The sequence below is a fragment of the Coregonus clupeaformis genome, chromosome 36 (assembly GCF_020615455.1).
Source record: "Coregonus clupeaformis isolate EN_2021a chromosome 36, ASM2061545v1, whole genome shotgun sequence".
NCBI lineage: Eukaryota > Metazoa > Chordata > Actinopteri > Salmoniformes > Salmonidae > Coregonus > Coregonus clupeaformis.
Window position 1 is genome coordinate 16,734,937 of NC_059227.1, and position 13,396 is coordinate 16,748,332.

General features: G+C 41.1%; 1 non-coding gene across 1 annotated transcript; it reads right to left on the reverse strand.

Moving 5' to 3' along the window:
* Positions 1–5,525: 5,525 nt before the first annotated feature.
* On the reverse strand, positions 5,526–5,599 carry trnas-uga. Its single transcript has one exon. It is a non-coding gene; the product is annotated as a tRNA-Ser (tRNA).
* Between the last annotated feature and the right edge of the window lie 7,797 nt (positions 5,600–13,396).

Consider the following 13,396-nt stretch of genomic DNA (forward strand, 5'->3'; position numbering starts at 1 on the left):
CGAACGAGACCAGCAGCTAGGGACTCCTTGATGTAGGTCTCCAAAGCCTCACGTTCAGGTCGGGAGATACTGTATAACCTTCCCTTGGGGTAGACAGCTCCAGGGAACAGGTTGATGGCACAATCATATGGTCGGTGGGGAGGGAGTGACAGAGCCTTCTGCTTACTGAAAACTTCCTCCAAATCGTGATATGTCTCGGGGACCAGGGACAAATCTGGGGGGTTTAGCCTCAATCACCTGACTGGGAACCGAATGGGGGCAGGCAGTCTTGAGACAGTTAGCATGACAATCAAGGCTCCAACTCGTTACCTTGCCCGTCACCCAATCGAACGTGGGATTGTGTTCCTTCAGCCAGGGGTATCCAAGGACCAGAGGAACATGGGAAGACGGCAGAATGAAAAATGAAATCATCTCAGAATGATTCCCCGACAACCGCATCTTAACCGGTTCAGTCCTCATCGTGATACGTGCCAGACTACTGCCGTTCAGAGTGGTCGCTTCAATGGCTTCCGGCAATTGCTCCTTGGAAAGCCCCAGCTGTTCCACCAACTCGGCATCAAGAAAGCTTCCATCGGCACCTGAATCGATAAAAGCGTTAATCGCTAAGCTCTGATTCCTGTTCACAAGGGTAGCCGGGAAACGGGTCTGACAGAGGTACTGAGAGGTTGAAACTGGCTCGCTAAAAGTCCTCCCAACTTTAGCGAGCCGGGCAGTTTGACGACCGCCGGGAACAAGTGGAGATGTAATGTCCCGAGCTACCACAGTAGAGGCAGCAGTTGGTCTTACGTCTATGTTGACGCTCCTCCTTGGTTAACCCGTGCCGCCCCACTTGCATGGGTTCAGAATCGGGAGAGAGGACCTCTCCACTAATCCTTTGTGGTGGAGAATGATCGACGTGTTCTGGTCCACCACCCGACCCGACTGGGAACTGAGAAGCTGATCGATTGGACGGACCCCATTGCTTCTCCCTCCTTCGCTCTCGGACTCGATTATCCACCCGAATAGACAAGGCTACCAAGCTGTCCAGGTCACTAGGCTCCGGATAGGAGATCAACTCATCCTTGAGCTGCTCCGACAGACCCTGGTAGAAGGCCGCTTGCAGAGACTCCTCGTTCCACCCACTCTCCACAGCCAACGTCTTGAACTCGATCACGAAGTCGGCCACGCTGCGAGTTCCTTGGTGAAGCGAAAACAGGCGCCTAGCTGCGTCCCTCCCTCGGACGGAATGGTCGAAGAGCTTCCTCATCTCGGCCGTGAACCCCTGGTATGAAGCCATGCAGGGGTCTTGTCGTTCCCAAACGGCTGAAGCCCACTCCAGCGCTCGACCACGCAGCAACGCAATCACAAAGGCTATCCTAGCCTTGTCTGTGGCATAAGAGTAGGGCTGTAGATCGAACACTAATCCACACTGCATAAGGAAGGAACGGCATCTTCCCAGCTCCCCCTCATATCTATCCGGCGTCGGAACCTTGGGCTCACGGAAGGACACAGCTCCAGAAGCGGCAGGCGAGATGGGTGAAACCCGGTAGTGGATCCTCCACCGGAAACTTGCGTTGGTTCTGGACCTCCGTCAGACCGGTAGAAAGGTTCGAACTGACAACGCGATCTCCTGTAGTACCGTGCTATGATGGCCCAACATCTTCTCCTGATGGGTAATGGCATGGCGAACAGAGTCCAGGTCCGCTGGGTTCATTACTGGCCGGATCGTTCTGTCACGAGTTGCTAAGCCAGAACCCAGAAGCAGACCAGGACAAGGTAAGTTGAAACGAAGGTGAGTGTTTATTACAAATTCAAGAGTGATGCTGAATAATCCAGGGAACAGAGCGGGCGGCGTTGATTAGTTGTTGGGGGGTGCAGTGGTTGATCCCATCCTGGGTCGGCAGCCGCCGACCACCAGGCAGAGGTTGGATGAAGGTTCGGACGGGTGACTGCAGATGGAACAAAACGGGGGTAAGTAAGCAACAAACCAACACGGTGCAAAAAACAACAAAACTAACGCTAGGCTCTAAGGCTGATACTCTGGTAAACCTACTGTTCATGGCTAACGATCCGGCAGGGACTGGATGTTAGGCCAGAGCCTAAGAAGGGTGATGATCAGGACCAGGTGTGCAGATTGCTGATGGAATGCAGGTGCGGAAATCAAGAGAGCTCCCCGGAGCGTTCCCGAACCCTCGGGAAACTGGAGATCACGAACAGAAAAACTAGTCACCAGACAGGACCCGACTCAGACTGCCGGGATCGTTACAGATTCATTGAACGCGGCACGTGTATAACTACAACCAGTTAGCATGTCGGAAATTTCAGAGTTTCCTAAATCCGACTAGCTTGTGAACGCGGCATTAAGGGGTACATCGGCTGCGCTGATACAGACTTGATCCGTGAGACACATTTGACAGAAGTACCGAAAGTAAAAACAATTCCAGTACCGAGACGTTTTTCATGTTCAAGTACCGAAGTTTCAGTATACCGTGCAACACTATTAGATCCATAGCCTTAGTGTTGTCTGAGAGCTCAGTTAGCCAGTTAGTTTGTGTTTTCAGATGTTTTCCCATAGCGCTGAGCTCGGTCGTTACTTGATGCAGCATGAATCCAGATGGCCACTTAAAACTGACAGGACAAACTTATGATTTGGTTTGACACAGCAAAACTGTGGCCCAACACATTTGGAGCATTGTTAATGTGTCTGCTAGGCTAACCCTCAACAAAAAATCATGACATGTTTTTGTGGAGTAAATTGTACATCAAAAGTTACTTTTGATCATCATGTCTTGACCCCTTTCTCCATGATGGTCATTTAGCTTGAGTAGTTAATGCACTTGAGGCCTGCTGCCATTAAGTCTTAATGACTACATCAGCAGCAAAACTGCAGACGCTGTTTTCCTTGATCAGTTAGGGGTGTCCAACATTATGCTTCGTCCACACAAACTCGGAGAAACCAATGAGTGTGGAAGTAAACAGTGCTTACAGTTCAAACAGCCGTGGAGTGTGTCTCTTTCTATCTGTTAAAGATGTTTTCTTTCCATTGAGGACTCATGAATATCTCATTGCTGGGGCTTCGTACAATGCCAGGTTAGTAATAACACATTTATCAACAGAAGGACTTTTACATATTTATGTGAAGATGGCAAGCTCTTTGCTTTGTCCTTTAACGATATCATCTCAGAGTCAATTCTGTGTGTCTTGAAAGAAAACATGGAAATGATGAAGTGTCTTTATTGCACCATCCAGATCTGAACACATTTCAAAGCCTTTCGCTACTTCTATTTGCTTGATCTCAAATGTCCAGGTAGCATATTTTCTCTATGTCACTCATCAGTCATTGAAGGGTTTGCTAGTAGTTCCAGGCTAATATAATTCTCAGTTCTTAGCTCTATATTATTAGCCTGATATGTCACTCAAAATCATTCATAGATGGGTCTGCTTGTAAAGTAATTTCAGCATCAGTTAATAGCCAATTGTATTATTAGCCTCACTTCTAGCTTTTTAGGCGTGATTGCTGAAGGCAAAGCACAACTCTAGATTTCTTACATACTCGTATTATTATTATTATTATTATTATTATTGTATGTCTTCCAGTCACTCTAGCGCTTAAACAATTTAAGCTATTAACACAAAACTAACTTCCAAATATAAAGACTGCCCCAACTTAGATTGCTTGAGAAAACATTTATGATAGCATTTATACTTTTTGTACTACAACAATATGTAATTGAGCACCCAATACATTTGAATGGCAATAAAAGTGCCATAGACTTACTGTACATGGGGAAGATCTAGAAATTTGGGCGTGCATATTCTCCTACACCATTTAAGCTATTAACACCAAACCAACGCCGAGCAACATTGAACCCAACTTAGATAGCTTGCATTCAGATTTGTTATATATATTTTTAAACTATATCCATTACAAATTTGCATAAATTAACATGGGTTTGAATGAGAACCATAGGAATAAAGCGGTATCTATTCAAAAGGGCCCTGCTATTTGGCCAATTAAGATACACGACTAACTTTAAAACATTCAGATTACCCCAACCTCAAATTCTTTAAAATCTTTATCAATTATAACTTCTACGTTTGCATAAATTAGCATAACATAACTCACCGACAGTAACTCTTGAACCGTTCAAGCTAGAGCCACCAGACCAACTTTCAAATGTTCAGGCTATCCTATCCAATCGATCAATCTGACCACAGCTATTGACCACAACTACTGACCACAACCACACAACTACTGACCACAACTACTGACCACAGCCACAAAACTACTGATCACAACTACTGACCACAACTAATGACCACAACCACACAACTACTGACCACACAACAACTGACCACAACTACTGACCACAACAATACAACTCCTGACTACAACTACTGACCACAACCCTACAATTACTAACCACAACCACACAACTACTGAAAAAACAACTACTGACCACAAGCACTGACCACAACCACACAACTTCTGACAAAAACCACAAAACTACTGACCACACAACTACTGACCACACAACTACTGACCACAACAACACAACTACTGACCACAACTACTGACCACTACTGAACACAGCTACTAACCACAACTAGTGACCACAACTACTGACCACACAACTACTGAACCACAAAACTACTGACCACAAGTACACAAGTACACAACTACTGACCACAACTACTCACCACAACTACTGACCATGTCCATACTGTAGGGCCCAAATAAGCTGCAACACAACTATACCACTACACAACTACTGATCACAATTACTGACCACAACTACTGACCACACAACTACTGACCACAACTACTAACCACATCCATACTTTAGGGCCCAAAGAATCTACAGCACAACCACAAAACTACTGACCACAACTACAGCTATGCTCTTCACTAGCTCTAGTCGTGGGCGTAGTTCAGTGGCGGTCAGTGCCATTTATGATGAGGGAGGATGGTTATTTTCATGAGCATGGACTTATTTCTATTACAGCATGTTGGATGACTGTCATTCATATTCCATTCACTCAGCTCAATGTAACATCGATAGGTTCAGGCTACTACATGACACTCAAATTTCCCCTACAGTGAGGGAAAAAAGTATTTGATCCCCTGCTGATTTTGTACGTTTGCCCACTGACAAAGACATGATCAGTCTATCATTTTAATGGTAGGTTTATTTGAACAGTGAGAGACAGAATAACAACAACAAAATCCAGAAAAACGCATGTCAGAAATGTTATAAATTGATTTGCATTTTAATGAGGGAAATAAGTATTTGACCCCTCTGCAAAACATGACTTAGTACTTGGTGGCAAAACCCTTGTTGGCTATCACAGAGGTCAGACGTTTCTTGTAGTTGGCCACCAGGTTTGCACACATCTCAGGAGGGATTTTGTCCCACTCCTCTTTGCAGATCTTCTCCAAGTCATTAAGGTTTCGAGGCTGATGTTTGACAACTCGAACCTTCAGCTGCCTCCACATCTGCCTCCAGAGCGACTTACAGTTAGTAAGTGCATACATTTTTCATTCTGGCCCCCCGTGGGAATTGAACCCACAACCCTGGCGTTTCAAGCGCCATGCTCTACCAACTGAGCTACAGGAGGCTCAACCATTATTGGGTGTCACTCCCAACCACAATAGTATCACCCTAGATGGTATCATCTTGCACCCCAGTCAGGACATTCCATCACATACTCATAATCAGTGGCCCCCCAACCTTCTTTGGCACGCATACCTTCTGACACCCACCAGTGACACAAATAAATGGAACATCCTCAACCTCAAAATTCTATGTAACACGCAACATTAAACACATTAACAAATCCTGTATAAAAACACGTCATATCAACCCCCCATTTTCTTTCTTTTTCTATTGTAAGTAAAATCCCACAGATATAACATTTACTTAAACCAAACAATTCACATACAATTTGATTTCCAAAATAAAATATTCTCCCATAGCTTTACATATGATTGGAGTAAATTCCCCATATAACTCAATCAACATTATCAATGGACTCTACACTTGAATAACATGATATAGATGAAGAATTTGTACTTTCCCTCCTTGCATTCTTATTGACTGATACATTTCTAGCTGTAATCACTAATCCCATCCTGTATTTCTATAATATTTCCCATAGCTTTAGTTAAATTCCCAAAACCTTCCTATTCTGATGGCAAGTATGTAAAACATGCATCTCCCCCTATAATCGCATACACTCCCCCTTTAGCCGCTGTAATAGCATCCAATGCTATGCGATTATTAATTGCATATTGTCTACTGAGTGCCATTTCAGACCCAATTGCTGGAAAACCCATTACTATTAGTAGGTACCATGTTTAGTCTGAACCCTGAATATGTTCCAGCAATATGCCTTAACCCTCCCATTGTCCTAGGGTCAAAATGACCCGCCACTGTGTTGAACCAACTTTATTTAATTTTTATATTTTTTGGATCATTTGTGAGAAGGAGGCAGTGAGACTTTAAAGAAAGTCTCACTGCCTCCTTCTCACAAATGATCCCCAAAATATAAAAATTAAATAAAGTTGGTTCAACACAGTGGCGGGTCATTTTGATCCTAGGACAACGGGAGGGTTAAGATAGAGGCAAAGGATAACACTCTGGTTTCATTCACTGATAAATCAGGACAGCCTTGGATTAGTTAGGATTGAGGAATTCAACCCAAGGTCAGATCAGATGAAAATAGCATAAACATTTCTATGTCACACACACCAAACCCCATGATAGGAACCAATTAACTTATTGCATATCAACATAGATGTAACCCTATCTCCGTGTTCGTTGATTAACTACGTTGATCTTATTATCCAACCCAAATTTAGAATGACATTGCTTAGTGACTCACATGGGTCTTATCAATCAAAGTTAACCCTCAACTTAGCACACATATCACCACTCTCAGAATGTACACTTATATTACATACAGTATAACAATCCAGAATTCTAGTATTACCTTCCTCATCATGAGAATAACTATACATCATTATCACAATGCATTCTTAATCCAAATTACTATACATTTAGCAGTGTATATACCTCCTACATCAACCTCATACCCAAATTACCACATTTAGATACATCCAAATTAATTATGGACACAGCTGACCAACCCCGTCCTTCCCCTGCACTCAATCTTTTGCCGTTTATTATGTTCTTCAGACAGCTTCATAGTTCAACTTGGATTGCCCATGACAATGTCCCAATTTCAATGTCTCATCCGAGCAGCTACCATCTCTACCCCCCATTCTGTCTCGTCCAGTATACCAACAACATGAGAAATGTTGTATTTGAACAGATCTCTCTCCATTCTCACTCCTCGTGGAATCCTATCACACTCCCGAGAGAAAAGCATGAGAGAAAAGCAGTTGATAGCTTCGATTGGATGTTGTATACCGGTTGCAGGTAGAAGTGGTGCTGTACAGGACCGTATTCAATGCCTTTGTTGCTCATCTTCAGCCGGTTAAGAGGGGTTTTGAGGTTCACACCATTCTAGGCCGAATTATCCCTGCTATGCATCAAGTCACCTCGAGAGAGGACAAAACCTAACAGTTTAGTTGAGTTCATTTCTAATCCAAGACATCCATATAAGCACTGACTATATGACAAAATATTATGTTTAGCCAATTATTCTTAATAACAATTTCTAATATACTCCCCTTATCACCCTGTTGGCTTCACCTCCGAGTCACAGGATCAGGATTTTTTTGTCTCCAGGGCGCAGTAAATGCCCATATTCTCCTGCTAGGTTGCTCATAGAAGCCTTCACCCATGAAGAGAGTCTTAAGAACATTGTTAGGTGAGACACAGTATGCTACTATACCATGTCTTCTCATCAATCAGGAGAAGCCCTGAGATTAGGTAGAGCATATTCTTGCAGCTTGTTGTAGTCCTCTAGTTTCAGAGACAGGCCTCCTCTACACCCTGCCTCCTACCACAAATACACTTGCACATAACACATTCCATCTAACCCATAACACATGAATTACTACAGCTCATATTCTTAATACAATTTGCATATTTACCAAAAGGCCCCCAGGAAAACAGTAATCCCCCTTTGTACACATGACTCGTATCGTGGTTCATGTGTTCAAAAAACAAAACAACATTGCCTGTTAAACCAAAATAATAAATGAAATTAGAATGACAACCTTTGATAATATCTTAACCTTAATTGAATCCCATAATGTAATTCAAGGAATAGTAAAATTGACAAATGTCCCTCATTCAGGACTAGCGCTCTCTCTCTGTCCTTGTCATGGTCCAAATCATATATAATACTATTGCTAAATTATAAACTTCTTCATAATTATCAGTATTACAAATGACCCTCAACTCTGTATAATAAATGACCTTAAATTCATCATCCTATGTCTCTCGGTTTTCCAGTGTGGGTGATCAAATCACACTAGAAAGTCGGGACAGAGCTCAAGGTCATTCAAATCTATAGTAGTCTAATCACCAAAAACAGTCCAATACTTCATACATTTTGTATCCAAGTGTACAGTAAATCCTTAGTACCGTTCTTATCGAAATAAATCACGTGTTTACTTAAAACTCACTCAGAAAACAAAAACCTCTGAAAATTCCATGTGTGTGTCCCTTTAAGATTTATAATTTCTAACCCATGAAAACCCCCCAAAACGAAATGAAATAGTCCACTCAGTGAGTCAAACATGCTTTAACACCACTACCAAACATACATAATGAGTGTATTGTGTGTGGTTATTTGCAAACCATATTTAAAAAAAACAGACAAAAATAAATAAATAAAATAAAATGGCCAGGCCTTGTTTTATTTGGTAGTTTCCTTCACTTCATACTTCGGACACCTTGATACTTAATTTCATTTATCACTCCCCCAAGACACTGGTCTCGGGAAACATTTCAAAGAGAGAAAATCACTATCCCCATTCTCCTGAAAGAAAACCTGCACATTCCGTTAGTTTCCATTTTGCTAACTCTTAACCAGTCCAAACAATTCAAATTCGAAATTTGTACTTTCCATTGAATTTACCAGCCTTCTTTGTTTCTTTTAACTCAGAAACCCTCAATAACATTACTCATGACTACTCCAGAATAAGATGACCTAAAATCTCTCATAAAATGAAAACCACCTTAAGGTTCTCTGAGTTTGCAATGAGCATCCCTATTTTATTACCCTTTAGACTTCATTTTGTGTCATTCTCACAAGGATTATTCAACCCCAAAATCGTCTCCCTTTGCTCCCAAGTCAAATTATCGTGCTATCATTACTGGATCAATGTCCAACGACATAGGTAATATCTGTTTCGCCTTAGATTGTTCCTGTTACCCCTCTAAATGTCATATTTTAGTCATTCGCAAATATAATCAATTACTACGTGTAAGGAATCAGTGATATCTTATCCCAGGCATCTATTATCAAAGTTGTTTGAGACGTTGTCTCCTACGACTTCCTTAACATACATACTGTAGGGGGCGGCAGGTAGCTTAGTGGGTAAGAGCATTGTGCCAGTAACTGAAAGGTCGCTGGTTCTAATACCCGAGCCGACTAGGTGAAAAATATGTCGATGTGCCCTTAAGCAAGGCACTTTACCCTAATTGCTCCTGTAAGTTGCTCTGGATAAGAGCGTCTGCTAAAATGTAAATGTAGGGGACTTCCATCAATCCTGGAAGAAAGAATCCTACTGAAAACACATCAGATAATACCATGTTTCATTAAGTTGACTAGACACCTTCTAAAGTAAACATACCCCTTTCCGGTAATCTAATCATCCCAACCTGTTGCATTGATTTATAAAAAATATAAACCTGTTGATTAACAAATCTAGAACCTTCAAAAAGTTGGTGCTGCCCCATCAGCGTAATAATCAAAACTACCTGCAATCCCCTGTTCCACGTAACGGAAACAGATTATCGGTTTAGAATTCAGTAACCGTCTGCATAACTCACTGGTGTTACGCAAACTATAGAATTGAATAACAATAATACAAAATTGTCAAAGAATGTTTCCAGTTCAACTATTCAGATCTCTGCTTCAAATGTACCCCCTGCGTCCTTTACATCCCGATTAATAAATTAATAAACCCAAAAGCTTACCTTGACTTGGACGAGTTCCAGTAATCTGTTGGATAGTCATAGCCAGCTAGCTAACATAGCATCCCTCTGTTTGATCCAGGTCTTTGAGTAACTAAACGAGTCAGCTGCATTTGATAGCTAAGTAAGTGAAACTGAAAGTAAAAAAAAAGACAAAATCTCTCTCTCTATCTCTCTCTCTCTCTTGCTTCTCCTTCATTTTTGAATAAATTAATTTGTTGAAAACTGTTCAACTATTGTCTTTCTCTCTCTTTGAGTCAACTACTCACCACATTTTATGCACCGTAGTGCTAGCTAGCTGTAGTTTATGCTTTCAGTACTAGATTCATTCTCTGATCCTTTGATTGGGTGGACAACATGTCAGTTCATGCTGCAAGAGCTCTGATAGGTTGGAGGACGTCCTCCGGAAGTTGTCATAATTACTGTGTAAGTCTATGGAAGTGGGTGAGAAGCAAGAGCCTCCTAGGTTTGTATTGAAGTCAATGTACCAAGAGGAGGATGGAAGCTAGCTGTCCTCCGGCTACACCATGGTGCTACCCTACAGAGTGCTGTTGAGGCTACTGTAGACCTTCATTGCAAAACAGTGTGTTTTAATCAATTATTTGGTGATGTGACTATATTTAGTATAGTTTTATCTAAAAAATGATAACTTTTCCAATGTTTCTTTTTTATTTTTTAAAATGAAATTCACTGAGGAGGATGGTCCCCCCCTTCCTCCTCTGAGGAGCCTCCACTGACATAGTTAGCTGGCTCTGGTTCACACTAGCTCTGGTTTATCTCTGTTCTAGCTCTGGTCTGCACTATAAATTATAACTACTTAAATACATACATACATTAGCATATAATACCCACCAACAATATTTGTCACTCTTGAACCGTTCAAGCTAGAGACACCAAACCAACTTTCACATGTTCAGGCTATTCCATCTTATCAATCAACCGATTGATCAATCACTCAATCAATCAAATCAATCAATCAATCAATCTTTCCATCAATATTGTTTTCCATTTAAGCTACAAGACCAACTTTAAAATGTTCAGGCTATCCTAACTTCATATATTTATTTTACTTTTATAAAATATAAACTATAACTATAGAAATGTGCATACATTAGCATAAAAGAACACACCAATAGTAACTCTTGAATTGTTCAAGCTAGAGACACCAAACCAAATTTCACATGTTCAGGCTATCCTTTCCTATTATATCCAATCAATCAACCAATCAATCAATCTTTTCATCTACCTACTTTTTCAACTATAACAAGTCACTACCATTACTACTGCAGTCAATACTACTACTATAACTTATTTCAAAACCATACATACTTTAAAACAAGCTAGCAAGAACACCACATTTTCTTAAGGAAATGTACTTTTCTAGTTTTAGTCTAACTTCTGTCATTCTATGTTTGCAGTGTTTGCATTTCTATCATACATTTCTTGTAAGTCCCAGCTTTTTAAAAACTCATGTATGACATATAGTTGAAGTCGAAAGTTTACATACACTTAGGTTGGAGTCATTAAAACTCGTTGTTCAACCACTCCACAAATGTCTTGTTAACAAACTATAGTTTTGGCAAGTCGGTTAGGACATCTACTTTGTACAAGTAATTTTTCCAACAATTGTTTACAGACAGATTATTTCACTTATAATTCACTGTATCACCATTCCAGTGGGTCAGAAGTTTACATACACTAAGTTGACTGTGCCTTTAAACAGCTTGGAAAATTCCAGAAAATGATGTCATGGCTTTAGAAGCTTCTGATAGGCTAATTGACATCATTTGAGTCCATTGGAGGTGTACCTGTGGATGTATTTCAAGGCCTACCTTCAAACTCAATGCCTCTTTGCTTGACATCATGGGAAAATCAAAAGAAATAAGCCAAGACCTCAGAAAGAAAATTGTAGACCTACACAAGTCTGGTTCATCCTTGGGAGCAATTTTCAAAAGCTTGAAGGTACCACGTTCATCTGTACAAACAATAGTACGCAAGTATAAACACCATGGGACCACGCAGCCGTTATACCGCTCAGGAAGGAGACACGTTCTGTCTCCTAGAGATGAACGTACTTTGGTGCGAAAAGTGCAAATCAATCCCAGAACAACAGAAAAGGACCTTGTGAAGATGCTGGAGGAAACAGGTACAAAAGTATCTATATCCACAGTAAAACGAGTCCTATATCGACATAACCTGAAAGGCCGCTCAGCAAGGAAGAAGCCACTGCTCCAAAACCGCCATAAAAAAGCCAGACTACGGTTTGAAACTGCACATGGGGACAAAGATCGTACTTTTTGGAGAAGTGTCCTCTGGTCTGATGAAACAACAATAGAACTGTTTGGCCATAATGACCATCGTTATGTTTGGAGGAAAAAGGGGGTTGCTTGCAAGCCGAAGAACACCATCCCAACCGTGAAGCACGGGAGTGGCAGCATCATGCTGTGGGGGTGCTTTGCTGCAGGAGGGAATGGTGCACTTCACAAAATAGATGGCATCATGAGGAAGGAAAATTAAGTGGATATATTGAAGCAACATCTCAAGACATCAGTCAGGAAGTTAAAGCTTGGTCGTAAATGGGTCTTCCAAATGGACAATGACCCCAAGCATACTTCCAAAAATGTGGCAAATGGCTTAAGGACAACAAAGTCAAGGTATTGGAGTGGCCATCACAAAGCCCTGACCTCAATCCTACAGAAAATTTGTGGGCAGAACTGAAAAAGCGTGTGCGAGCAAGGAGGCCTATAAACCTGACTCAGTTACACCAGCTCTGTGAGGAGGAATGGGCCAAAATTCACCCAACTTGTTGTGGGAACTTATGGAAGACTACCCGAAACGTTTGAGCCAAGTTAAACAATTTAAAGGCAATGCTACCAAATACTAATTTAGTGTATGTAAACTTCTGACCCCACTGGGAATGTGATGAAAGAAATAAAAGCTGAAATAAATCATTCTCTCAACTATTATTCTGACATATCATATTCTTAAAATAAAGTGGTGATCCTAACTGACCTAAAACAGGGAATTTTTACTAGGATTAAATGTCAGGAATTGTGAAAAACTGAGTTTAAATGTACAGTGGGGAAAAATAGTATTTAGTCAGCCACCAATTGTGCAAGTTCTCCCACTTAAAAAGATGAGAGAGGCCTGTAATTTTCATCATAAGTACACGTCAACTATGACAGACAAATTGAGAAGAAAAAAATCCAGAAAATCACATTGTAGGATTTTTTATGAATTTATTTGCAAATTATCGTGGAAAATAAGTATTTGGTCACCTACAAACAAGCAAGATTTCTGGC